The 26,075-nt window shown below is 49.2% G+C and overlaps 1 long non-coding RNA gene across 1 annotated transcript in view; it reads left to right on the top strand.

The window, feature by feature from the left end:
• Window positions 1-26,075, top strand: part of LOC144695387 (uncharacterized) — an 84,359-nt gene that overhangs the window by 26,181 nt on the left and 32,103 nt on the right. The window contains exon 2 of the long non-coding RNA XR_013579949.1: window positions 9,256-9,586. This is a non-coding gene — a long non-coding RNA (uncharacterized LOC144695387). The remainder of the gene's footprint in view (window positions 1-9,255; window positions 9,587-26,075) is intronic.

The raw sequence follows: 26,075 nt of genomic DNA, 5'->3' as shown, positions 1-26,075 counted from the left end.
GCATAATATAATCAAGCAGAGTCAGCATGGCTTCATGATGGGAAAATCATGCCTGACAAATTTATTAGAGTTCTTTGAGGAGGTAACAAGCAGGATAGATAAAGGGGAATCAGTATATGTAATATATCTGGATTTCAAAAAGGCGTTCGATAAGATATCAGAAATAAGGCTACTTAATAAGATAAGAGCCCATGGTTTTGGGGGTAGTATATTAGCATGGATAGAGGATTGGCTAACTAATAGAAGACAACGAGTTGGGATAAGGGGTTCATTTTCAGGATGTCAACCTGTAATTAGTGGAGTGCCATGGGAATCAAGTGCTGGGGCCACAATTATTTGCAATATCTGTTAATGATTTGGATGAGGGAAGTGTATGTACTGTCACCAAGTTTGCAGATGACACAAAAATAGATGGGAAGGCAAGTGGTGAGGATGACACAAAGATCTACAGACAGGTTAAGTGAATGGGCAAAAACCTGGCAGATGGAATATAATGTGGGAAAATGTGAGGTTATGCACTTTGGCAGGAAGAATAGAGGAGCTGAAAATTATATAAATGGTGAAAGACTGCAGAAAGCTTCAGCACAGAGGGATTTGGGGGTCCTCGTGCATGATTCACAAAAAGCTAGCATACAAATTCAGCAGGTAATAAGGGAATGTTGGCCTTTATTTCAAAGGGAATGGAGTATAAAATAGGGAAGTCTTGCTGCAGCTACACAATGTACTAGTTAGACCACACCTAGAATACTATGCACAGTTTTGGTCCCCTTATCTAAGGAAAGATATACTGGCATTGGGGGCAGTCCAGAGAAGGTTCACTTGGTTGATCCCGGAGATGGAGGGATTTTTTTATGAGGAGAGGTTGAGTAGGCTGGGCCTGTACTCACTGGAGTTTAGAAGAATGAGAGGCAACTTTATTGAAACATATAAGATTCTTAGGGGGCTTGACAGGGTATATGCTGAGAGGCTGTTTCCCCTTGTGGGAGAGTCAAGGACCAGAGGGCATAATCTCAGTGTAAGGGGTTGGCCATTTAAAACAGAGATGAGGAAGAATTCCTTCTCTCAGAGGGTAGTGAATCAGTGGAATTCTTTACTGCAGAGGGCTGTAGAGGCTGGGTCATTAACTATATTCAAAGTTGAGATAGACAGGTTTTTAATCAGTAAGGGAATCAAGGGGTTCGGTAAAAGGCAGGAAAGTGGAGTTGAGGATTATCAGATCAGCCATGATCTCATTGAATGGCAGAGCAGACTCGATGGGCCGAATGGCCTACTTCTGCTCCTACATCTCATGGTCTTATGGTCTTATGGCTATAACATAATTTGAAAGGGAACTGGATAAGCATTTGAAGGAAGAATTTGGGTGTACTTAGGGAAAGGCAAAGATGTAAGATTAGAGTGGAGAGCTCCAATCTAGCACTGACACAGAAATAATGAGCTAAACCATCTTCTTTGCTGTCATTTCACTGAAATTCTGACACTGACAAAAGCTTCTTTTTCCTGCCTCTTTCATCATAACTGAACAATTCCAGATAAAAACTTGGAGGATGTGAGAATTTTTACTAAAACATAAATCTCCTCTTCTCCCATTGTAATAGGGCACCTGGCTGTCACAATGAGTCACTGTAATGAATGCAGAAAACAATCCAGTAAACTGGAGCAGCGAGGAGGGGGTGAATCTGGCTGGGAGCTCTTTGCTGCTCTCTGATTTACAACTTTCAGGCCTGAATTTTGCGTTTGTCAGGTGGGTCTGATCGGCGGGCTCAGAGCATCCGTGATTCCTGCTCCCGGCTGTGACCCCCCCAAATACAATGTCACACTGGATGGCCAATTAACGGCCAGCCAGTGTGAAACGCGCCCAGACACTGGCGATGCGCTGGCGGCAGGGGCAGGAGGATGGCGGGCACCAGCTCCAATGGGGACCCGGCGGGTCATTTAACATCAGCAGAGGCAGCTGCCTGAAGGCTGCCAGGAGGTTTTGAGGATCCTCAGGGAGCTGCCTCGGAGACACTTTTGAAATTTGCATGGGGTATTGGCCTCAGCACCTGCTGGGCAGGCAAGGCAGGAGGGCAATGCCGGTGGGCACTCTGACTCCCTGGTTCTCTGACCAAGTGCCTGCACGCTCTAGTGGAGGCAGTGACTGCCAGGTGGGACATTCTGAAGCCACGGCATGGCAAGAGGAGACCACCACAACAGACAAAGAAGGCCTGGTCAGAGGTGGCAGCCCAGGTCAGCATGCATGATGTAATGCGTCATTCCTGGATTCAATGCTGTAAACGGTTTAATGATCTTCTATGCTCGGCAAGGATGAGTACCAAGTTGGCATGGTCCTGTGTGGAAATAAGGCTGGGAGATGTGACCACTAGCATTGGGGACTAGGAATGGTGGGATGTGCGAATTACATGGGCACCTCAACCTAATCCTCTGGGGATGGGGGGGCCGGGGGGCATGGGGTGGCTGGTGTGCGCCACGCTGGCATGGTGCTGAAGGTAGAGGGTAGACTAATGAATGCACTTTGTTCTGAACAGGAGAAGAGAAGCTATAATGCTGTGGAGCACAGGCGAATGGGTGGGTGGTGTGAGGGGGTGGCCAACCTGCTCATACTGACCAAATTTGAGATGGAAGCTCTCGAGCTAGAATACCAGCGAGGAGCAAGGTCCTCAGGTCATGGAGAGGCAAGGGTGTCAGAGGAAGCTAAGAGTCCAGTGGACAGATGCGAGACTAGTGAAGAGTGCAAACAATGTAGGGTCATCTCATCTCAAATGAGGATTTCTAAGTAAGAGATGGCAGTGATCCAGCAATCACAATGCCACCATGATGCAGCTCCCCGTAGTCTCACGCACCTACCTAGCATGCATATTGACGATGTGATGATTGATTATACTGATGTATTGCCTTCCTCCCTCAGATAAGCCATCCTCCAGTGGCATCTGGGACCCCGAGGACCTTCCCTTGATACCTGAGGAGAAGCCACAGACAGACCCATCAGCATCACACCCTCGCTCACTACCAGGCACCAGCGCAGGTACAACCATGTTGGTGGGCATCAGTTCGTCGGCTCAGATGGTAGTGCACAGTGTGGGGGCCGCAGCACACTTGCATGAGGAGTTGGTGGAGGCAGAGACTGCTCAGGGTGCCAACTGTTGGAGCACTGTTGGAGACCAGCACGAGGCTGAGTCCAAGGCAGATGATGAGCATCTGGAGTCATCCATCAGGTGGCAGATGCTGGTTGTCCAGCAGGAAGACCTGGAGGAGATCTCTGGGAGTCTATGTACCATGGTCTCTGTCATGGAGGAGTTCATGAAGAGCTTGAGCACTGAATTGACCCTGAGCTCCGAGTGCACTGCCTCCTCCATTGAGAGAGTGGCGATCCTCATGGAGAGGCAGCTCCAAGACAGAATCAGGGGTTCCTGGGGTTGTGCTCGGACATGCAAGCCCTCACACCGGCAGTGAATTCAGGAAGTCACTGTCAGTGTGAGAGATACATGAGTCACCTAGTCTCTCTGCTAGGTGTTCGTCCATCAATGATGAGCAGGGAGGTCCAGACATGCCTCACACTGGTGGGCAAGCTGCCTGTCGTCTCTGTGGGCTCTTCTCACAGCGCCCTGTATGAGGACAGCAACTCCTCTGCCCCTCTGCCAATGAATGTGGCAGCTGATGAGGCCACTACAACTGAGGAGTGCCCGGCCATGTTGCTGGTCGCACGCACCCAGGTGGAGCCCACTGAGGCCCCGCTGGCCAGAGGTCGACCGCCAAGGTCATCAGGGCCAACACGGCAGCAGAGTCAGTAATCTGCCTCCAATGCTGCTGCCAGCGAGAGAGGGTGGGGGTGGGGAGGGCACCAAGACGTAGCACTCGCAAGCCTAAGTTTAAGGCACCATGAGCACAGGATGGGATTTTCACGGTTGACATTCTTTCATTTCACCAGCGTTATGTATTGTTTTTGTGTGACAGCAGCAACCATATTATGTTATGTTCCTTGTTTGAAACTCTGGTAAAGATACAAATCTAGATTTTATTCCAATGCCCGGAGTGCCCTTCATGTTTTCCATAGCTGCAGGCTTCATCAGTGCCTTATGATAGACATCAGGCGCTGCAAGTTTTATTATAGAGGTTGTGAGATAACACTGAGGCCGTGGGATTGCCTCCTCAGGAATGTGTGGTAAGGAGGCGGCATCCTTGGCATGAGATCGAAGCCATGCCTTGGCAGCCTAGCTGAAGGTGCGTTGAATCAAGGTCTCCCTAGTGCCCCTAACTCCCTGAAGGTTACTCAAGTCTGCCTCCATGTCCTCACTCTGTGCCTCCCCGGCTCCTCATCAGATCCGTCAGTGGAGGTATCCTCTGTGGCCTGTGGAGCTGCCTCGAAATCCTCATCCTCCAGTGGGCCCCCCTTTGCCAGTGCCAGATTGTGGAGAGTGTAGCAGACAATAAGCGACACACACTCTGGAGGATATTGCAGTGCTCCCCCTGATTGGTGCAGGCAGCAGAATCTCATCTTCAGCAGCCCAATGACCCTCTCAACCACCGCTCCTGTGGAGGTATGACCCCTCTTCTGCCTCTGCCCTTGGGTGCCAGAGTGATGTCAAGAGCCACCTTTTCAAGGGATATCCTTTGTTACCCAGCAGGCTACGATCCAGCCGAGCCGGAGCCATGAATCGCCTTGGCACCTGGGAGTGTTGCAGGATGTATGCATCATGGGAGCTGCCAGGCTACCTTGCAAAAACTTGCTGAATCTGGATCTTGTGGTCACACACTATCTGCATGTTCATAGAGTGCAAGCCCTTTCTGTTCACAAAGGCACCCGGCTAACTTGATGGAGTTTTTCGAGGAAGTGACAAAGATGATCGACGATGGAAGGGCAGTGGATGTTATCTACATGGATTTCAGTAAGGCCTTTGACAAGGTCCCTCATGGCAGACTGGTACAGAAGGTAAAGTCGCACGGGATCAGAGGTGAGTTAGCAAGATGGATACAGAATTGGCTTGGTCATAGAAGACAGAGGGTAGCAATGGAAGGGTGCTTTTCTGAATGGAGAGCTGTGACTAGTGGAGTTCCGCAGGGATCAGTGCTGGGACCTTTGCTGTTTGTAGTATACATAAATGATTTGGAGGAAAATGTAACTGGGCTAATTAGTAAGTTTGCAGACGACACTAAGGTTGGAGGAGTTGCAGTTAGTGAAGAGGATTGTCAAAGGATATAACGAGATACAGATCGGTTGGAGACTTGAGCGGAGAAATGGCAGATGGAGTTTAATCCGTACAAATACGAGGTAATGCATTTTGGAAGGTCTAATACAGGTAGGCATTATACAGTAAATGGCAGAACCCTTAAGTGCATCGACGGGCAGAGGGATCTGGGTGTACAGGTCCACAGGTCACTGAAAGTGGCAACACAGGTGGATAATGTAGTCAGGAAGGCATATGGCATGCTTGCCTTCATCGGCAGGGGTATTGAGTATAAAAGCTGGGAAGTCATGCTGCAGCTGTATAGAACCTTGGTTAGGCCACACTTGGAATATTGCATGCAATTCTGGTCGCCACATTACCAGAAGGATATGGAGGCGTTGGAGAGGGTGCAGAGAAGGTTTACCAGGATGCTGCCTGGTCTGGAGGTTATTAGCTATGAGGAGAGGTTGGAGAAACTCGGATTGTTCTCACTAGAGCGACGGAGTTTTTCTTGATAGAAGTTTACAAAATTATGAGTAGCATGGACAGAGTAGATAGTCAGAAGCTTTTTCCCAGGGTGGAAGAGTCAATTACTATGGGACATAGATTTAAGGTGAGAGGAGAAAACTTTAGAGGAGATGTGTAGGGCAAGTTTTTTACACAGAGGGTAGTGAGTGTCTGGAATTTGCTGCCAGAGGAGGTGGTGGAAGCAGGTACGATAGTGGTGTTTAAGAGGCAGCTTGACAAATACATGAATAGGATGGGAATAGAGGGATATGGACCCCGGAAGTTCAAAATGTTTTAGTTTAACAGGCAAAATGATTGGCACAGGCTTGGAGGGCTGATGGGCCTATTCCTGTGCTGTACTTTTCCTTGTTCTTTGTTCTCTTGACCCTCTGGCATCTTGATGGCCACATGAGTGCAGTCTATGGCACCCTGGGTGTGGGGGAACCCAGCAGTTGCTGCGAAGCCTCTGGCTCGCTCGGCCTGGCTGGCTTCGTCCGCCCGGTAGTGAATGAATGTCATGAGCCATCTGGAGAGAGCGTCAGCGACCAGCTTGAAGCAACTGTGCACAACAAACTGGGACACATCACACAGATTCTCCACCGACCCTAGAAAGATCCAGATGCAAAAAAATTGAAGGCTACTGTGACCTTCAGAGCCACTGGCATTGGGCGCCCACTCACACAGTTGGAGGCGATCTTCGGCCCATCCATCTGGCATATGGATGTCATGGTGTCCCTAGAGAGGTGGAGCCTCCTGCAGCACTGGACCGCAGACATGTTGAGGTAGCTGGATCGCTGCCTGTACACTCTGGCAGCAGGATAGTGGCGTCTTCTGCAGTCCCTACCTCCTTGCTCTGCCTGCTGACCCTGCACCCTCTATGCCTGTGCATCTCCTCCCACAAGTCTGTCCCTGGGACGCTGCCTGAAGAAACCTGGCCTCCTCTCCCTTCTGCCCCTCTCTTCCTCTCCAGCAGAGGCCGTCCTAGCGGAGTTACACAATCCCCATCTGCTGAAATGCAGGTGGCACTGTCCCATACACTGAAGGCTGCACTCGGCAGAAATGCTCAAAGAGAGTTGACAGAACAAAAGAGTCCTCAAAACAAAGCTAACAAAGCAAAAACGTAATCAGAAACCACAGGAAAAGATCTGAGATATCAGCAATAAATCAGCAGCAAATGCACCTGAAGTACTAACAACTCACACTGCCAGTGCTCCGTTCCCTTTTTATCCCGCCCTTGGATGAGAAGTGTGAATAAACGGATTGGCTGCCTGCCATGTTACCCATGTGATGAGTTCTAAACTGCACGGGCAGCATAAAATTTGGATCAGCTGGGTTGTTAATGGGCTTAATTACCCGCTTGATTGTCGGCAGGCAGGCTTCCGACGCCCACACGTGCCCACCGACCCTACTGTTGTGCGCGAGAGCGGAGATGTTGGGACACACACCCGATGTCTTCTCACGCTATTTCACATGATTTTAGGTTGGGCGTGCGCCTGCTCTTTCAAAGTAAAATTCTGGCCCCAGGAATCAGTCTGGTGAACATCTGTTGCACTCCCTCTATGGCAAGCATATCCTTCCTTAGGTAAGAGGACCAAAACTGTACACAATACTCCAGGTGCGGCCTACCAAGGCTCTATACAATTGCAGCAAGACATCTTTATTCCTGTACTCAAATCCTCTTGCGATAAAGGCCAACATACCATTTGTCTTCCTAACTGCTTGCTGCACCTGCATGTTAGCTTTCAGTGACTCATGAACAAGGACACCCAGGTCCCTTTGGACATCAACACTTTCCAATCTCTCACCATTTAAGAAATACTCTGCACCTCTGTTCTTCCTACTAAAGTAGATAACCTCACACTTATCCACATTATATTCGATCTGCCATGTTCTTGCCCACTCACAAAACCTGTCCAACCCCCTTGAAGCCTTTTTACATCCCCCTCAGAACCCGCCTTCCCACCTAGTTTTATCTCCTGTTGCCTGAGTGCGTTTTGGTGGATTCTTAATTTCTAAGCTGTACGGAAGCTCAATAAGAAATTAGAAAGATGGAGAGTGCCAGGTCAAACAAAGGAGGGCCAAAATCGCTTATATTTTATTTAATCAAACCTCAGTAAGGTGTCTAGAATTCTCCAAACCATTACAATGACAACACTAACTCAAGTTTACATTGTGCTTTCACACAATAAAACATTCAACAGCGCTTCACAGGAGCATTATTAAACAAAATTCAACACCCAACCACACATGATATTGGCACTAATGACCAAACGCTTGGCTAAAGAGGTGGGTTTTAAGGAAAGGCTTAAAGGAGGAAAGAGAGATAGAGAGTCTGCAGGGTGGGGTGGGGGGTGGGGCTGCGTTTAGAGAGGAAATTCTAGAACCGAGTGTATTGAACTGTGTTTCCTCAGTACCTCATAGTGTGATCCTTTGCAGCACTTCACAGGAGGCTAAAATGTTTGATGGCCTTGATACTGTTATCTTTCCTGCTCCAAATATTTTGCATTTTGCACCTTAAGTTATTTTCATTTGTGAATTTTAGCCCTCTACAGTCCTGAAAGTGCCTAACTGGCCCTGATGTATGGATGATTTTCTGATATTGAACCTTTGATAATGAACAGAACATCTTTCGCTTAATTACTTTAAGTATTGGATCTACACTGTGTGTCTCCAAAAGAATTTTCTGCTTACTGTTTTTTCTCAGCGCAGGAATGTCCCGTCTAATTGGACTCTACAATTTGCAACTAAGTTCTGCTAGGCTCTGCTTCACTTAGCTCAACTCTGCTTGTTGAACAATTTCTGTTCATTAAAAACTCCCAGAAACGTTTTCAGGGACTTCCCGGTTTTGACAAACTGTCAGGCGGCATAGTAGAATAAATTTGAATATATTTGAAGGTGACAGGCAGTCATATCCATATCTGTATAGTATTTGTTTTGGTGTGGCTTTTTAGTTGGTGAACCAGACCATAACAACATGCAAGGTTTGTATTGAGCTAGTCTGAGACATGGATTTTAACTACTGGTTTTTAGAGAAATTGGTCTCTATTGTACCTGCTTTTTAGGTGCTTCAAAGTGTTTTAACCCTGAAAAATAGCATCTGAAATATTCGTGCAGAGTCTGATGGGATGTTCACCACATGCCATCTTGATGAGTTTGTGAGCGAACATCTAACGAAAGCAGTCAGCATGCAGAGCAGGCACATTATGACATCAATTAATGTGCAATGCAGGTTTGATGCCTTTGCTGCCATTTCTGATCACTACACTCCAGCCTACTTAACCTCACTGAGTTGAATGTGACATTAATCATCTTGTTGGACCTCCCACCAAGCATTACTTAAAGGGATCATAATCTATTTAGGGATGAGTTGCTGGATTATTTCTTCCAGCTGCTGGGGCAATTAGACTCACTTTTGGCGCTTTTTTATACTTGCCTAAAGTTTCAATAATTTACAGGCAATAGTTTGGTTGGTGCTGAAATGCTTTCTTGTCCATTTAAAAGGGCAAGGACAAGGGCAAGGACTTCAATGTACGTGGTTGTCAAAATGCCCATGGCTCTTAACATTTATGCATTTGGTACCTTTCAGGTTGCTGTTGGAAACATGAATGACATCTTGCAGCTTGCAGTGCTGGAGTAACTTACTTTATGACATAGGCGGCCTGCTAGATTTGCCCCTTGAAATTGAACAGATGAGTGAACAGTGGCCACAGAGAGCAGGACATGCTGCTAGAAGAGGGAGGAGGTGGAGTGGGAGAAAGACTCTCAGCAGGAGGCCATATCCACCAAATATGTTTAAGAAACAAGTTTCTTCCCTGAACTTCAGAGACGACCAATACTTGCGATGTCGTTGCTTCATTAAAGAGGTTGTGACTGAAATCTGCTACGTGCTGCATCTACAACAGAAAGCTCAAAGCATGGTAAGGACTGTATTGTCTGTGGTTGTCAAAATGACCATGGCTCTTAACGTTTATGTATTTGGCACATTCCAGGTTGTTGTTGGAAATAAGAGCGACATCTCACAGCTTGCAGAGCACTGCTGCATGAGGGAGGCCATTGAGACCTTCTATGCTCAGCTCCATCTCATTCCATTTTGCCAGAGACAAGAACATGGGTCTGCATGGGTTTCAGGCTTCTCCATAGTGCAGGGCGCCACACATACTGCTTTGTGGACGCCTCATGCAAACTGTCAATTTCAGGAGTCAAAAAGCTTTCTCGTCCCTCAATGTACAGCTGGTATGTGATACAGGTAACAAGTGCATCAAGCAGGTTAATGCCCATTATCCTGGCAACAGTTATAACTCCTTCATTCCAAGGCATCCCTTTGTGCCACCTGTATTTGACACACCAGAGCAAGTCAAAGGCTGGCTACCGGGCAACAAGGGCTATCCACTCATGATTTGGCTCATGACTCTGGTCAGAAACCCATGCCCATGTACACAGCAGGAATACAATGGGAGCAATGCTGCCACAAGGAATATTATAGACTGCACCAACAGCATCTTCCAGAAAAGCTTCCGCTGCCTGGACAAGTCTTGAGGAGCTCTGCAGTACTCAGTTGGGTTGGTATCAAGATTTATGGTAGCATGCTGCATGTTGCACAGCCTGGCCATTTTGAGAGAAATGTATCGCCACCACCTATCCACAAGAAGCTGAGGTGCAGGAGCATGAGGAAGAGGAGGAGAATGAAGGGCTACAGGAAGTGGAGGCTCAGGAAGTAGAAGGGAGGCCACAATGCTGACAGTCCCCTTCTGTCTGGGTTCCACATGACCAAAGAATTAATCAGCAATACCAGTAACCTCAACCACCCCTCCCCATTCACCAACAATCCCACACTCCTTACCTTTCCGCCATCACTGATCATTATATCACCCTATTTCCCACAACACAAAAATAAAAACACCAAAATAAGAGTTTGCACAAAAAATGCAAACTCCAAATAAATTCATTAATTCAATCAGGATATGCAAACAAAAATAAACTAATCACTCAAGTGAATTCCCTTAATGCCTGTTTTCCATGTCCTAGTGCTCCTATGTGGTGCTACCCAAAGGCTGGTGGAAGGCTCCAATTGATGTGACTGCAGATGGCCTTGCATTTCGGCCTCAAGTTAAGCAGGATGAATGCGAAATATTGGATGTGATAAACACAGGGAGGGAGGAAATATTAAGGTGTTTACCATCCTTAAAAGTGGATAAATCCCAGGTCCAGATGAAATGTATCCCAGGCTGCTGAGGGAAACAAAGGAAGGAATAGTAGAGGCATTGAAAATCATTTTCTAATCCTCTCTGGCTACTGGTGTGGTGCCAGAGGACTGGAGGACAGCTAACATTGTAAAATTGTTTAAAAGGGGAGGAAGGGATGCACTGAGCAATTACAGACCAGTTAGCCTAGTTGACCATGGGAAAATTATTGGAAAAAGTTCTGAGTCATTTAGAGAGGCGCTGATTAATCAGGAAAAGTCAACATAGATTTGTTAAGGGAAGGTTGTGCCCAAATAACTTGATAGAATTTTTTGAGGAGGTGACAAGGAGGGTCAATGAGGCTACCACCTTTCATGTAGCCTACATGGGTTTTAGCAAGGCTTTTGACAAGGTTCCACATGGCAGAGTGGTCAGAAATTAAAAGCTCATGGGATCCAAGGAAAAGTGTCAAGTTGGATCCAAAATTCACTCAGTGGCAAAAAAGCAAAGAGTTACGATCGATGGTGCTTGGTAATGGATCCCTTGCTGCTCATGGTATCTATCAATGATTTGCACTTGAATGTAGGGGGGGCATGATTAAGAAGTTTGCAAGTGAGACGAAAATTGGTCTCTTGGTTAATATTGAAGAAGATAGATTGCAGAATGATATCAATGAACTGATCAGGTGGGCAGGAGAGTGGCAAATGGAGTTCAATCTGGAGAAATGTGAAGCAATGATTTGGTGAGGACAAACAAGGCAAGGGGATATACAATAAATGGTACAATTCTGAGGCATGTAGAGGAACATTGGGACCTTGGAGTGTCTGTCCACAGATCCTTGAAGGTAGCAGGACAGGTAGATAAGGTGGTTAACAAGGCGTATGAGATGCCTCACTTTATTGACTGAGGTATGGAGTATACAAGTAAAGAGGCTATACTCGTATTGTATAAAACACTCGTTACACCGTGTCTAGGGTACTGTGTTCAGTTCTGGTCACCGCATTACAGGGATTTAAGAGGATGTTGCCTGGAATGGAGAATTTTAGCTTTGAAGAGAGATTGGGTAGGCTGGGTTCTTTGGAACAGAGGAGGCTGAAGCTATATAAAATTATGAGGGGGCTGAATAAAGTGAATAGGAAGGACCTATTTCTGTTTGCAGAGAGAATAATAACCAGGAGGCAGACATTTAAAGCAATTAGTAGAAGGAATAGAAAGGGCTTGAGGATCAATTTTATCCCTCAGAGGGTGATGGAGTCTGGGAACTCTCTGCCTGAAAGGGTGTTCGAGAGAGAAAATCTCATCATGTTTAATAAACATTTGGATGTGCACTTAAAGTGCCTACAAGGCTACATATTCAGAGCTGGAACATGGGATTAGACTGGATTGCCCTTTTTTGGCTGGCACAGATATGATGGGCTTCTACTGTGTCATAAATCTTTTTATGTTTCTATGTTTGAACAAGGCTCCAGAGATTTGGTTGTAGCAGTCTGAGCTTGCAATGCAGCACCCAGAACTTTGATGGAAGCTGTTTGTGGTACAATGGAAGCAGTAACATTGGTCACCAGGCATTGCATCCTGGTGGGTTCCACAGGTTGGCTGATGAAGATGGCCACCAGTTCCATGTTGGAAGGGATGGGCTCCCAGCTCTGTGCAAAGCCCTCATATAACAAGTTGGATTCCTCCATGCTCCTTGAGATTGAGCCCAGGTTTTCTGTCAGGGTTTCCAGGGTATCAACCATTTGCTTACATATACCCATCAGCCCTTTTCTGTAGTTTGACCCATCAAAGTCCTCATGTGAGTCCTCTACAACAGAACTGACGTGCAGCCTTATCCTCTGACAAGCTGGCACCTGCACTATTTTTTCCCTCAGCCCTGGCTCCCAAAGCCTCACCATGTGTAGATGCCTTCCCTATCCTAGCCCATAAGATACACACTGTGTTAGTGCCTGAGCTGGTGGCTGTGAGGGTAAGATCGAGTGACGAGGTCTCATCATTGTCTTCACTTTCTTCCACTGGCTGGGAAAATGGGACAAGGGTTGGATAATGGAGAGGGGAGAGGAGAAAGTAAGAAGAGAGTGTTTACACCATCTGCAGCTTTATGTCAGAAGAAACTGAGGGACGAGCGTGAAGTGGGATGAGAGAAGAAGGATTAGATATGCAGATTCTTTCATCAGTGATCCCTCCAGTACTGTCATTGGCAGCACCAATCAACTGAGCTTCCTGGGTGCAGGTTAATTGTCTACCACAATCCTGATGCTGCCTGCCACAGATGCATCTGTCCATGACAGTATCGGTAGGAGTGACCACCGCGCAGTCATTGTGGAGACGAAGTCCTGCCTTCACATTGAGGATACCCTCCATTGTGTTGTGTGGCACTACCACCGTGCTAAATGGAATAGATATTGAACAGATCTAGCAACTCAAGACTGGGCATCCATAAGGCCATCAGCAGCAGCAGAATTGTACATGAACACAATCTGTATCCTCATAGCCCGGCATATCCCCCAATCTACGATTACCATCAAGCCAGGGGCTCAATGAAGAGTGCAGGAGGGCATGACAGGAGCAGCACCAGGCATACCTAAAAATGAGGTGTCAATCTGGTGAAGCTATAACACAGGACTACGTGCATGCCAAACAGCATAAGCAGTAAGCGATAGACAGAGCTAAGCAATCCCGCTACAAACAGATCAAATCTAAGCTCTACAGTCCTGTCACATCCAGTCGTGAATGGTGGTGGACAATTACACATCTCACTGGAGGAGGTAGATCCACAAATATCCCCATCCTCAATGATGGAGGAGCCCAGCACAGATGCGCAAAAGATAAGGCTGAACCATTCGCAACAATCTTAAGCCAGAAGTGCCGAGTGGATGATTCATATTGGCCTCCTCCTGAGGCTCCCAGCATCAGAGATGCCAGTCTTCAGCCAATTTGATTCATTCCACGTGATATCAAGAAGTGGCTGAAGGCACTGGATACTGCAAAGGCTATGGGCCCTGACAATATTCCGGCAATAGTACTGAAGACTTGTGCTCTAGAACTTGGCATGCCCCTAGCCAAGCTGTTCCAGCACAGCTAAAACACTAGCATCTACCCGGCTATGTGGAAAATTGCCCAGGTATGTCTTGTGCACCAAAAGCAGGACAAATCCAACCCGGCCAATTACCGCCCCATCAGTCTACTCTCCATCATCAGTAAAGAATTGGAAGGGGTCATCGACAGTGCTATCAAGCGGCACTTGCTTAGCAATAACCTGCTCACTGATGCCCAGTTTGAGTTATGCCAGGGCCACTCAGCTCCTGACCTCATTACAGCCTTGGCTCAAACATAGACAAAAGAGCTGAAGTCCCGAGGTGAGGTGAGAGTGACTGCCCTTGACATCAAGGCAGCATCTGACCGAATGTGGCATGAAGGAGTCCTAGCAAAACTGGAGTCAAAGGGGGAAAACTCTCCGTTGGTTGGAGTCATACCTAGCACAAAGGAAGATGGCTGTGATTGTTGGAGTTCAGTCATCTTAGCTCCAACAACACTCAAGAAGCTCGAAACCATCCAGGACAAAGCAGTCCACTTGACTGGCACCCCATCCACAAACATTCTCTCCCTCCACCACCGACTCACAGTAGCAGCAGTATGTGCCATCTACAAGATGCACTACAGGAATTCACCAAGGTTCCATCCACAGCACCTCCCACACCCACGGCCACTACCATCTAGAAGGACAAGGGCAGCAGATAGATGGCAATACCACCGCCTGGAAATTCCCCTTCAAGTCACTCACCATCCTGACTTGGAAATATATTGCTGTTCCTTCACTGTCGCTGGGTCAAAATCCTGGAACTCCCTTCTTAACAGCACTGTGGGTGTACCTACACCACAGGAACTGCAGCAGTTCAAGAAGGCAGCTCACCACCCCCTTCTCAAGGGCAACAAAGGATGAGCAATAAGTGCTGGCCCAGCCAGCGAAGCCCACATCCCGTGAATGAATAGAAAAAAAAATTAGACAATTTGCCCCTCATGCTTGGTCCAGAATTTCTACCTGAAATTCCCCTGATTTTGTAAGAACCCCAGAGAAATGGAGATGGGAAATCCCAAGGATGTGCCATTACATTCCATGTATACTGTACTGCTGCAATGGATAATTCCCATGTTGGAAACAGGGGAAGAAATAATAGCACACTGACAACCAGTTACACTCCATTATTGCAAGCACCAAAGGCGTACAGAAATGATCCCTCTCTCTTTCCCAGGTTGTTATCCCACCAGAGGTTTTTAACCAAAATGGCTGCCCTGGAAAGTACGATGATATCAATGTTGAGACAAACAGGTGGGTGAAAAACCAAAATGGAAATCCTCATCTCTGTGCCATTTCTATTACAAGTCACTCTCCTAAAGAAATCAAATACAGTGTGTAATAGGAAACAGAGTAATGGTGAACGGTTATTTCTTGGACTGGAGGAAGGTATACAGTGGGGTTCCCCAAGGGTTGGTATTAGGAACTTTGATTTCCCTGATCCTTAATAATGGGCTAGACATTGGGTGTGCAGTACAAAATCTCAAAATGTGTGGATGGCACAAAACTTGGAAGTATTGTGAACTATGAGGAGGATAGTATTAAGCTTCAAGAAGAAGTCTGGTGGAATGGGCCAATAGATGGAATTTAATGCAGAGAAATGTGAAGTGATTCATTTTTGATGGAAGAGCAAAGAGAGTCAATATAAAATAAAGAGTGCAATTCTAAAGGGGACGCAAGAGGAGAGGGACCTCAGGGTATATGTGACCAAACCATAGAATATTCAATTAAAGGAGCTGAAGCCAGAATCCATTATAGATGGGATTGATTATCAGGATACTCCAAATACTGCGATTTCACTAAATTCACAAGTGATTCCCATCCCTTGCACGATAATACCAAAACACATTAATGTTTGAAATCAGGACAGGTTGAGAAAGTGGTTTAAAAAGTATAAGGAATCCTAGGCATTATAAATAGAGGCAAAAAATACAAGAGCAAGGAAGTTTTGATGAACCAGTGTAAAACACTTGTTTGACCTCAACTTGAGTACTGTGTCCAATTCTGAGCAACATTCTTTAGGAAGAATGTGAAGACATTGGAGAAGATGCAGGAAAAAACTTATGAGAATTGTTCCAGGGATAAGGAACTTCAGTTATAGGGTTAGATTGGAGAAGCTGGCCCATTCTGTTTAGAGAAGAGAATGTTGAGAGGAGATTTGATAGAGGTGTTCAAAATCATGAGGATTCTGGACAGAGTAGATGAGGAGAGACCGGGTAGAAGGGTGGAGAATGAGAGGGCACCGCTTTATAACGATTGCCACAAAAACCAAAGGTGACATGAGGTAAGACTTTTTTTGCGCAGCGAGTAGTTAGGATCTGGAATGCACTTCCTGAGAGTGTGTTGAAGGCAGGTTCAATTGTGGCTTTCAAATGGGAATTGGATAAACACCCGAAGAGAAGAAATTTGCAGGGCAACAGGGAAAAGGCGGGGAAGTGGCACTGGCTGAATTGGTCTTGCAGAGAGCCAGCACGGCCACGACGGGCTGAGTGGCCTCTTTCTATGCTGTAATCAATCTATGATTCTACGATAATTTCATTCTGTTGTTAAGCCACCGTTTTACCTGGCATTTGGTCCCAGATGAGCTGAGCTCCTGAACAAGACACTTTACAATCTCTGTGCTTCATGCTCCAATAACAAAACACAACAGGTAACATTTTCTACTCACTTCCACTGTTTCAGTGGCCCCCCTTCAGCCCTTGATTGATGGGATTAGTTTTGTTCATATTGTGATGCTGCTGTAAGACTGACCGCATGACCCTCATTCCTGGCAGCATGTGTCATACTCAAGTCTGATGAATAATGTATGGCATACTCAATTATAGGAGCTGAAGCAAGAATCCATTATAGATGAGATTGATTATCAGGATACTCCAAATGCTGCAATTTCACTAAATTCATAAGTAATTCCCATCTCTCGCACGATAATACCAAAACACATTAATGTTTGAAAGTATCCTACACAATTTCCCAAAGGATCTTATCTATTTTAATCACGATCAGCGGCTCTTTCTAAAGTTAGATTTCATTTGTCATTTCTCTCCGGTAGATAGATGGTAAAAAAAAGATGAATTTATACAGCACACACCAAACGCCCCTGAAATATTTCCAACTAATCTGCGGTTTGGGACGCAGTAACTGCTGCTCCACTAGCACAACAGCCATTCTGCACACAGAACCCCACGACAGAAATGAAATGTTGAGCTATTTTGGGGTTGGATGGTGGGAAGGGAGAGAGTAAAAGGGCATGCTTTTCATCTCCTGTGCTTGCATGGGAAGGTGCTATGGAAAGTTGAGGTGTCAGGGATAATAGAGGAATGGATCAATGTGTTGCTGTGCACATGGTTTATTCAGAATGCTGAAAGAGGAGGGGAAGATATATTTCATGTAGCATTGTGTTGAAGGTAGTGGAATGGTGCCCTCAACAACATTGCTAAGGGTCTAGAGTTACATGTAGGCCAGACCAGGTAAGGATGGCAAATTTCCCATCCTGAAGGACATTAGTGAGCCAGATGGGTGTTTATGATAATCAGCAATGTTTTCATAGTCATTATCAGGCTTTTAATTCCAGATTTTTATTGAATTCAAATTTCACTATCTGCCATGGTGGGATTTGAATGCAGGTCCCACAGAGCATTAGCCCGGTTTCTAGAACACAAGTTAGTGACAATACCACTATGCCACCACCACCTTCCCCTACTCTACTCGTGGAGTGGGAGGTGAGGACAGGGGGAACCCAATCATTGCTCTGCAAGGGAGGGGAATGGGTGAGAGCAGAAGTGCAGGAAATGGGACGTACATGGTTGAGGGCTCTGTCTACAATAGTGGAGAGGAATTCTTGGCTGAGGAAAAGGGAAGACGCATCAAAAGTACTGATGTGGAAGTTGGCACCGTCAGGACAGAAGTGACAGAGATGGATAAATCATGCAAATGGAATAGGGTCCTTATAGGAGGCTGGAGGAAATCTAATTCAGGTAGCTGCAGGAATTAGAGGCCTTTTATTAGATGTTGTTTGACAGCCTACCTCCAGTGATGGGGACAGAGAACTCAAGAAATTGAAGAGAAGAGTCTGAGGTGGACCATGGGAAAGCAAGGGAATGATGAAAATTTGAAGCAAAGTTGTTGAAATTTTCCAGTTTGCAGCAAGAGCAGGAAATGACATCAACACAGTCATCAGAGTATTGGAAATCTAGGTAAGGGAGGGGACCTGAACAGGACGACATGGCCAGTTCATTTATTTTGGCCAGAAAGCCAGAGTTCCCCAGCTCTTCTTTGAACAGAGGTGTGAGATGATTCATATCTACCTGGGAGGGAACAGGGACTCAGCTTTACCTAAAGGTGGCACAGCTGATAATGCAGCCCTCCTGTGTTACTGCAGAGTGTCAGACTAGATTATGTGTCCAAGGTCTTTGACAGCTGCACAAATCCGTCTGTCTGTCTGTCTATCTGTCTGTCTGTCTATCTATCTATCTATCTTTCCATCCACCTATCTATCTATCTGCTGCCTTAAATCCTGATAGTGATATTCCTTTCACATTATCAACAGTAATGATTTGCCTGTAATAAAGCTCTCAGACGCAAGTCAAGAACACTTAGTTAAAGGAATTTAAAATGCAAAAATATTTTGACAGAACCTAATCAAGAATTAGAGAAGCAGAATGTTTATATTCTGTGCTTTAATGAGGCAACAGAAGAAGAGTCTCTTGGAGATCTCATATCAGTCAAGTTCAGCTCTTCATTTTACAAAACCGCATGTTAAAGGACATGAGATATGCAGATAATTAATGTGGTGTTATTAAATAATAGACTGGAGTCCACTTTGACCTAAGAAGGTAATTTGATATTCCTCTGGTGACCAAAGCTAGTCAATGATTGCCATGGATACCAGCCAGCTGTGTAATTTTCTGGCAAACATATACTGCCCCTTCCTCTCGTCGAACAGAGATACTCCAGCACTCACCCCACCCCCCCCATAGAACAGAGTTACTCCAGCACTCACCCCAACCCAACGCATAGAACAGAGACACTCCAGCACTCACCCCAATCCAGCACCAAACCGCCCCCACCATCGAACAGAGACACTCCAGCACTCACCCCAACCCCCCCCATAGAACAGAGACACTCCAGCACTCACCCCAACCCCCCCCATAGAACAGAGACACTCCATCACTCACCCCAACCCCCCCCATAGAACAGAGACACTCCAGCACTCACCCCAATCCAGCACCAAACCGCCCCCAACATCGAACAGAGACACTCCAGCACTCACCCCAACCCACCGCATAGAACAGAGACACTCCAGCACTCACCCCAACCCCCCCCATAGAACAGAGACACTCCAGCACTCACCCCAACCCCCCCCATAGAACAGAGACATTCCAGCACTCACCCCAACCCCCCCCATAGAACAGAGACACTCCATCACTCACCCCAACCCACCGCATAGAACAGAGACACTCCAGCACTCACCCCAACCCACCGCATAGAACAGAGACACTCCAGCACTCACCCCAACCCAACGCATAGAACAGAGACACTCCAGCACTCACCCCAACCCACCGCATAGAACAGAGACACTCCAGCACTCACCCCAACCCAACGCATAGAACAGAGACACTCCAGCACTCACCCCAACCCCCCCCATAGAACAGAGACACTCCATCACTCACCCCAACCCACCGCATAGAACAGAGACACTCCAGCACTCACCCCAACCCACCGCATAGAACAGAGACACTCCAGCACTCACCCCAACCCAACGCATAGAACAGAGACACTCCAGCACTCACCCCAACCCACCCCATAGAACAGAGATACTCCAGCACTCACCCCAACCCCCCCCATAGAAAAGAGATACTCCAGCACTCACCCCACACCCCCCCATAGAACAGAGATACTCCAGCACTCACCCCAACCCACCCCATAGAACAGAGATACTCCAGCACTCACCCCAACCCCCCCCATAGAAAAGAGATACTCCAGCACTCACCCCACACCCCCCCATAGAACAGAGATACTCCAGCACTCACCACACACCCCCCACCATAGAACAGAGATACTCCAGCACTCACCTCACACCCCCCCCCCCCCCATCGAATAGAGATACTCCAGCACTCACCCCACACCCCCCCCCATAGAAAAGAGATACTCCAGCGCTCACCCCACACCCCTCCCCCCATAGAACAGAGATACTCCAGCAGTCACCCCAGCCCCCCCCCCCATCGAATAGAGATACTCCAGCACTCACCCCACACCCCCCCCCATAGAAAAGAGATACTCCAGCACTCACCCCACAGCCCCCCATAGAACAGAAATACTCCAGCACTCAACCACACCCAAAAAACAGAGATACTCCAGCACTCACCCCACACCCCCCCATAGAACAGAGATACTCCAGAACTCACCCCCCACCACTCCATAGAACAGAGATACTCCAGCACTCACCCCCCACCTCCCCCATAGAAAAGAGATACTCCAGCACTCACCCCACACCCCCCCCCATAGAACAGAGATACTCCAGCACTCACCCCACCCACCCTCCCATAGAACAGAGATACACCAGCACTCACCCCACCCCCCCCATAGAACAGAGATACTCCAGCACTCACCCCACACCCCCCCCATAGAACAGAGTTACTCCAGCACTCACCCCACACCCCCCCCATAGAACAGAGATACTCCAGCACTCACCCCACACCCCCCCCATAGAACAGAGAAACTCCAGCACTCACCCCACACCCACCCCCCATAGAACAGAGATACTCCAGCATTCACCCCCCCCCATAGAACAGAGATACTCCAGCACTCACCCCACCCCCCCATAGAACAGAGATACTCCAGCACTCAGCCCACACCCCCCCCATAGAACAGAGATACTCCAGCACTCACCCCACACCCCCCCCATAGAACAGAGATACTCCAGCACTCACCCCACACACCCCCCATAGAACAGAGATACTCCAGCACTCACCCCGCAGCCCCCCCATAGAACAGAGATACTCCAGCACTCACCCCCCCCGCCCCCCATAGAACAGAGATAATCAGGCACTCACCCCACCCACCCCCCATAGAACAGAGATACTCCAGCACACAACCACCCCACCCCCATAGAACAGAGATACTCCAGCACTCTCACCACACCCCCCCCCCATAGAACAGAGATACTCCAGCAGTCACCCCCCCCCGCCCCCATAGAACAGAGATACTCCAGCACTCACCCCACACCCACCCCCCCATAGAACAGAGATACTCCAGCACTCACCCCACCCACCCCCCATAGAACAGAGATACTCCAGCACTCACCCCACCCACCCCCCATAGAACAGAGATACTCCAGCACTCACCCCACCCACCCCCCCATAGAACAGAGATACTCCAGCACTCACCCCTCCCACCCCCCATAGAACAGAGACACTCAAGCACTCACCCCCCACCACCCCCATATAACAGAGTTACTCCAGCACTCACCCCACACCCCCCCCATAGAACAGAGATACTCCAGCACTCACACCCACCCCCCCCATAGAACAGAGATACTCCAGCACTCACACCCACCCCCCCCATAGAACAGAGATACTCCAGCACTCACCCACCCCCCCCATAGAACAGAGATACTCCAGCACTCACCCCAACCCCCCCCAGAGAACAGAGATACTCCAGCACTCACACCCACCCCCCCCATAGAACAGAGATACTCCAGCACTCACGCCACACCCCCCCCATAGAACAGAGATACTCCAGCACTCACCCCAACCCCCCCATAGAACAGAGATACTCCAGCACTCAACCCCCCCATAGAACAGAGATACTCCAGCACTCACCCCAACCCCCCCATAGAACAGAGATACTCCAGCACTCACCCCCCCCATAGAACAGAGATACCCCAGCACTCACGCCACACCCCCCCCATAGAACAGAGATACTCCAGCACTCACCCCACCCCCCCCATAGAAGAGAGATTCTCCAGTACTCACCCCATCCCCCCCCATTGAATAGAGATACTCCAGCATTCTCCCAACCCCCCCCATAGAACAGAGATACTCCAGCACTCACCCCCCCCGCCACAGAACAGAGATACTCAACCACTCACCCCAGCCCCCCATAGAACAGAGATACTCCAGCACTCACCCCACCCCCCCCCCCCATAGAACAGAGATACTCCAGCACTCACCCCACCCACCCCCCATAGAACAGAGATACACCAGCACTCATCCCACACCCGCCCCTTAGAACAGAAATACTCCAGCACTCACCCCACCCCCCCCCATAGAACAGAGATACTCCAGCACTCACCCCACACCCCCCATAGATCAGAGATACTCCAGCACTCACACCAACCCCCCCCATAGAAAGGAGATACTCCAGCACTCACCCCTCAACCATAGAACAGAGATACTCCAGCACTCACCCCACCCACCCCGCATAGAACAGAAATACTCCAGCACTCACCCCACACCCCCCCCATAGAACAGAGATACTCCAGCAGTCACCCCACACCCCCCCCATAGAACAGAGATACTCCAGCAGTCACCCCACACCCCCCCCATAGAACAGAGATACTCCAGCACTCACCCCACACCCCCCCTCATAGAACAGAGATACTCCAGCACTCACCCCACCCCCCCCATAGAACAGAGATACTCCAGCACTCACCCCACCCCCCCCATAGAACAGAGATACTCCTGCACTCACCCCAACCCCCCCCCATAGAACAGAGATACTCCAGCACTCACCCCCCCACCCCCAATAGAACAGAGATACTCCAGCACTCCCACCCACCCCCCCCATACAACAGAGATACTCCAGCACTCACCCCACACCCCCCGCATAGAACAGAGATACTCTAGCACTCACACCACACCCCCCCCCATAGAACAGAGATACTCCAGCACTTACCCCACACCCCCCTCATAGAAAAGAGATACTAAAGCACTCTCCCCACACCCCCCCCATAGAACAGAGATACTCCATCAGTCACCCCACATCCCCCCCATAGAACAGAGATACTCCAGCGCTCATCCCAACCCCCCCCCATAGAACAGAGATACTCCAGCACTCACCCCCCCGCCACAGAACAGAGATACTGCAGCACTCACCCCACCCCCCCATAGAACCGAGATACTCCAGCACTCACCCCACACACGCCCTATAGAACAGAGATACTCCAGCACTCACCCCACACCACCCCCCATTGAACAGAGATACTCCAGCACTCACCCCACCCACCCCCCATAGAACAGTGATACTCCAGCACTCACCCCACCCACCCCCCATAGAACAGAGATACTCCAGCCCTCACCCCACAGCCCCCCCATAGAACAGAGATACTCCAGCACTCACCCCACCCACCCCCCATAGAACAGTGATACTCCAGCACTCACCCCACCCACCCCCCATAGAACAGAGATACTCCAGTACTCACCCCACATCACCCTCATAGAACAGAGATACTCCTGCACTCACCCCAACCCCCCCCATAGAACCGAGATACTCCAGCATTCCCCCCCCGCTCATAGACCAGAGATACTCCAGCACTCACCCCACACCCCCCCATAGAACAGAGATACTCCAGCAGTCACCCCCCCCCCAATAAAACAGAGATACTCCAGCACTCACCCCACACCCCCCCCATAGAACAGAGAAACTCCAGCACTCACCCCACACCCACCCCCCATAGAACAGAGATACTCCAGCATTCACCCCCCCCCATAGAACAGAGATACTCCAGCACTCACCCCACCCCCCCATAGAACAGAGATACTCCAGCACTCAGCCCACACCCCCCCCATAGAACAGAGATACTCCAGCACTCACCCCACACCCCCCCCATAGAACAGAGATACTCCAGCACTCACCCCACACACCCCCCATAGAACAGAGATACTCCAGCGCTCACCCCAACCCCCCCCCATGGAACAGAGATACTCCAGCACTCACGGCCCCCCCCGCATAGAACAGAGTTACTGCAGCACTCACCGCGCCCCCCATAGAACAGAGGTACTCCAGCACTCACACACCCCCCCATAGAACAGAGATACTCCAGCACTCACCCCACACCACCCCCATAGAACAGAGATACTCCAGCACTCACCCCCCCGCCCCCCATAGAACAGAGATAATCAGGCACTCACCCCACTCCCCCCCATAGAACAGAGATACTCCAGCACACAACCACCCCACCCCCATAGAACAGAGATACTCCAGCACTCTCACCACACCCCCCCCCATAGAACAGAGATACTCCAGCAGTCACCCCCCCCGCCCCCATAGAACAGAGATAATCCAGCACTCACCCCACACCCACCCCCCCATAGAACAGAGATACTCCAGCACTCACCCCACCCACCCCCCATAGAACAGAGATACTCCAGCACTCACCCCACCCACCCCCCATAGAACAGAGATACTCCAGCACTCACCCCACCCACCCCCCCATAGAACAGAGATACTCCAGCACTCACCCCACACCCCCCCCATAGAACAGAGATACTCCAGCACTCACCCCTCCCACCCCCCATAGAACAGAGACACTCAAGCACTCACCCCCACCACCCCCATATAACAGAGTACTGCAGCACTCACCCCACCCGCCCCCCATAGAACAGAGATACTCCAGCACTCACCCCACACCCCCCCCATAGAACAGAGATACTCCAGCACTCACACCCACCCCCCCCCATAGAACAGAGATACTCCAGCACTCACACCCACCCCCCCCATAGAACAGAGATACTCCAGCACTCACCCAGCCCCCCCATAGAACAGAGATACTCCAGCACTCACCCCAACCCCCCCCAGAGAACAGAGATACTCCAGCACTCACACCCACCCCCCCCATAGAACAGAGATACTCCAGCACTCACGCCACACCCCCCCCATAGAACAGAGATACTCCAGCACTCACCCCAACCCCCCATAGAACAGAGATACTCCAGCACTCACCCCCCCCATAGAACAGAGATACTCCAGCACTCACCCCAACCCCCCCATAGAACAGAGATACTCCAGCACTCACCCCCACCATAGAACAGAGATACCCCAGCACTCACGCCACACCCCCCCCATAGAACAGAGATACTCCAGCACTCACCCCACCCCCCCCCATAGAAGAGAGATTCTCCAGTACTCACCCCATCCCCCCCCATTGAATAGAGATACTCCAGCATTCTCCAACCCCCCCATAGAACAGAGATACTCCAGCACTCACCCCCCCCGCCACAGAACAGAGATACTCAACCACTCACCCCAGCCCCCCATAGAACAGAGATACACCAGCACTCATCCCACACCCGCCCCTTAGAACAGAGATACTCCAGCACTCACCCCACCCCCCCCCCCATAGAACAGAGATACTCCAGCACTCACCCCACACCCCCCATAGATCAGAGATACTCCAGCACTCACCCCACACCCCCCATAGAACAGAGTTACTCCAGCACTCACCCCACCCACCCCCCATAGAACAGAGATACTCCAGCACTCACCCCACACCCCCATAGATCAGAGATACTCCAGCACTCACACCAACCCCCCCCATAGAAAGGAGATACTCCAGCACTCACCCCCCAACCATAGAACAGAGATACTCCAGCACTCACCCCACCCACCCCGCATAGAACAGAAATACTCTAGCACTCACCCCCACACCCCCCCCATAGAACAGAGATACTCCAGCAGTCACCCCACACCCCCCCCCATAGAACAGAGATACTCCAGCAGTCACCCCACACCCCCCCCATAGAACAGAGATACTCCAGCACTCACCCCCCCACCCCCAATAGAACAGAGATACTCCAGCACTCCCACCCACCCCCCCCCATACAACAGAGATACTCCAGCACTCACCCCACACCCCCCCGCATAGAACAGAGATACTCTAGCACTCACCCCACACCCCCCCCATAGACAGAGATACTACAGCACTTACCCCACACCCCCCTCATAGAAAAGAGATACTAAAGCACTCTCCCCACACCCCCCCCATAGAACAGAGATACTCCAGCAGTCACCCCACATCCCCCCCATAGACAGAGATACTCCAGCGCTCATCCCCAACCCCCCCCCCATAGACAGAGATACTCAGCACTCACCCCCCCGCCACAGAACAGAGATACTGCAGCACTCACCCCACCCCCATAGAACCGCGATACTCCA

Source organism: Cetorhinus maximus, chromosome 21 (assembly GCF_964194155.1).
Source record: "Cetorhinus maximus chromosome 21, sCetMax3.hap1.1, whole genome shotgun sequence".
NCBI classification, from domain to species: domain Eukaryota; kingdom Metazoa; phylum Chordata; class Chondrichthyes; order Lamniformes; family Cetorhinidae; genus Cetorhinus; species Cetorhinus maximus.
This window is presented reverse-complemented; position numbering and strand designations above follow the sequence as displayed.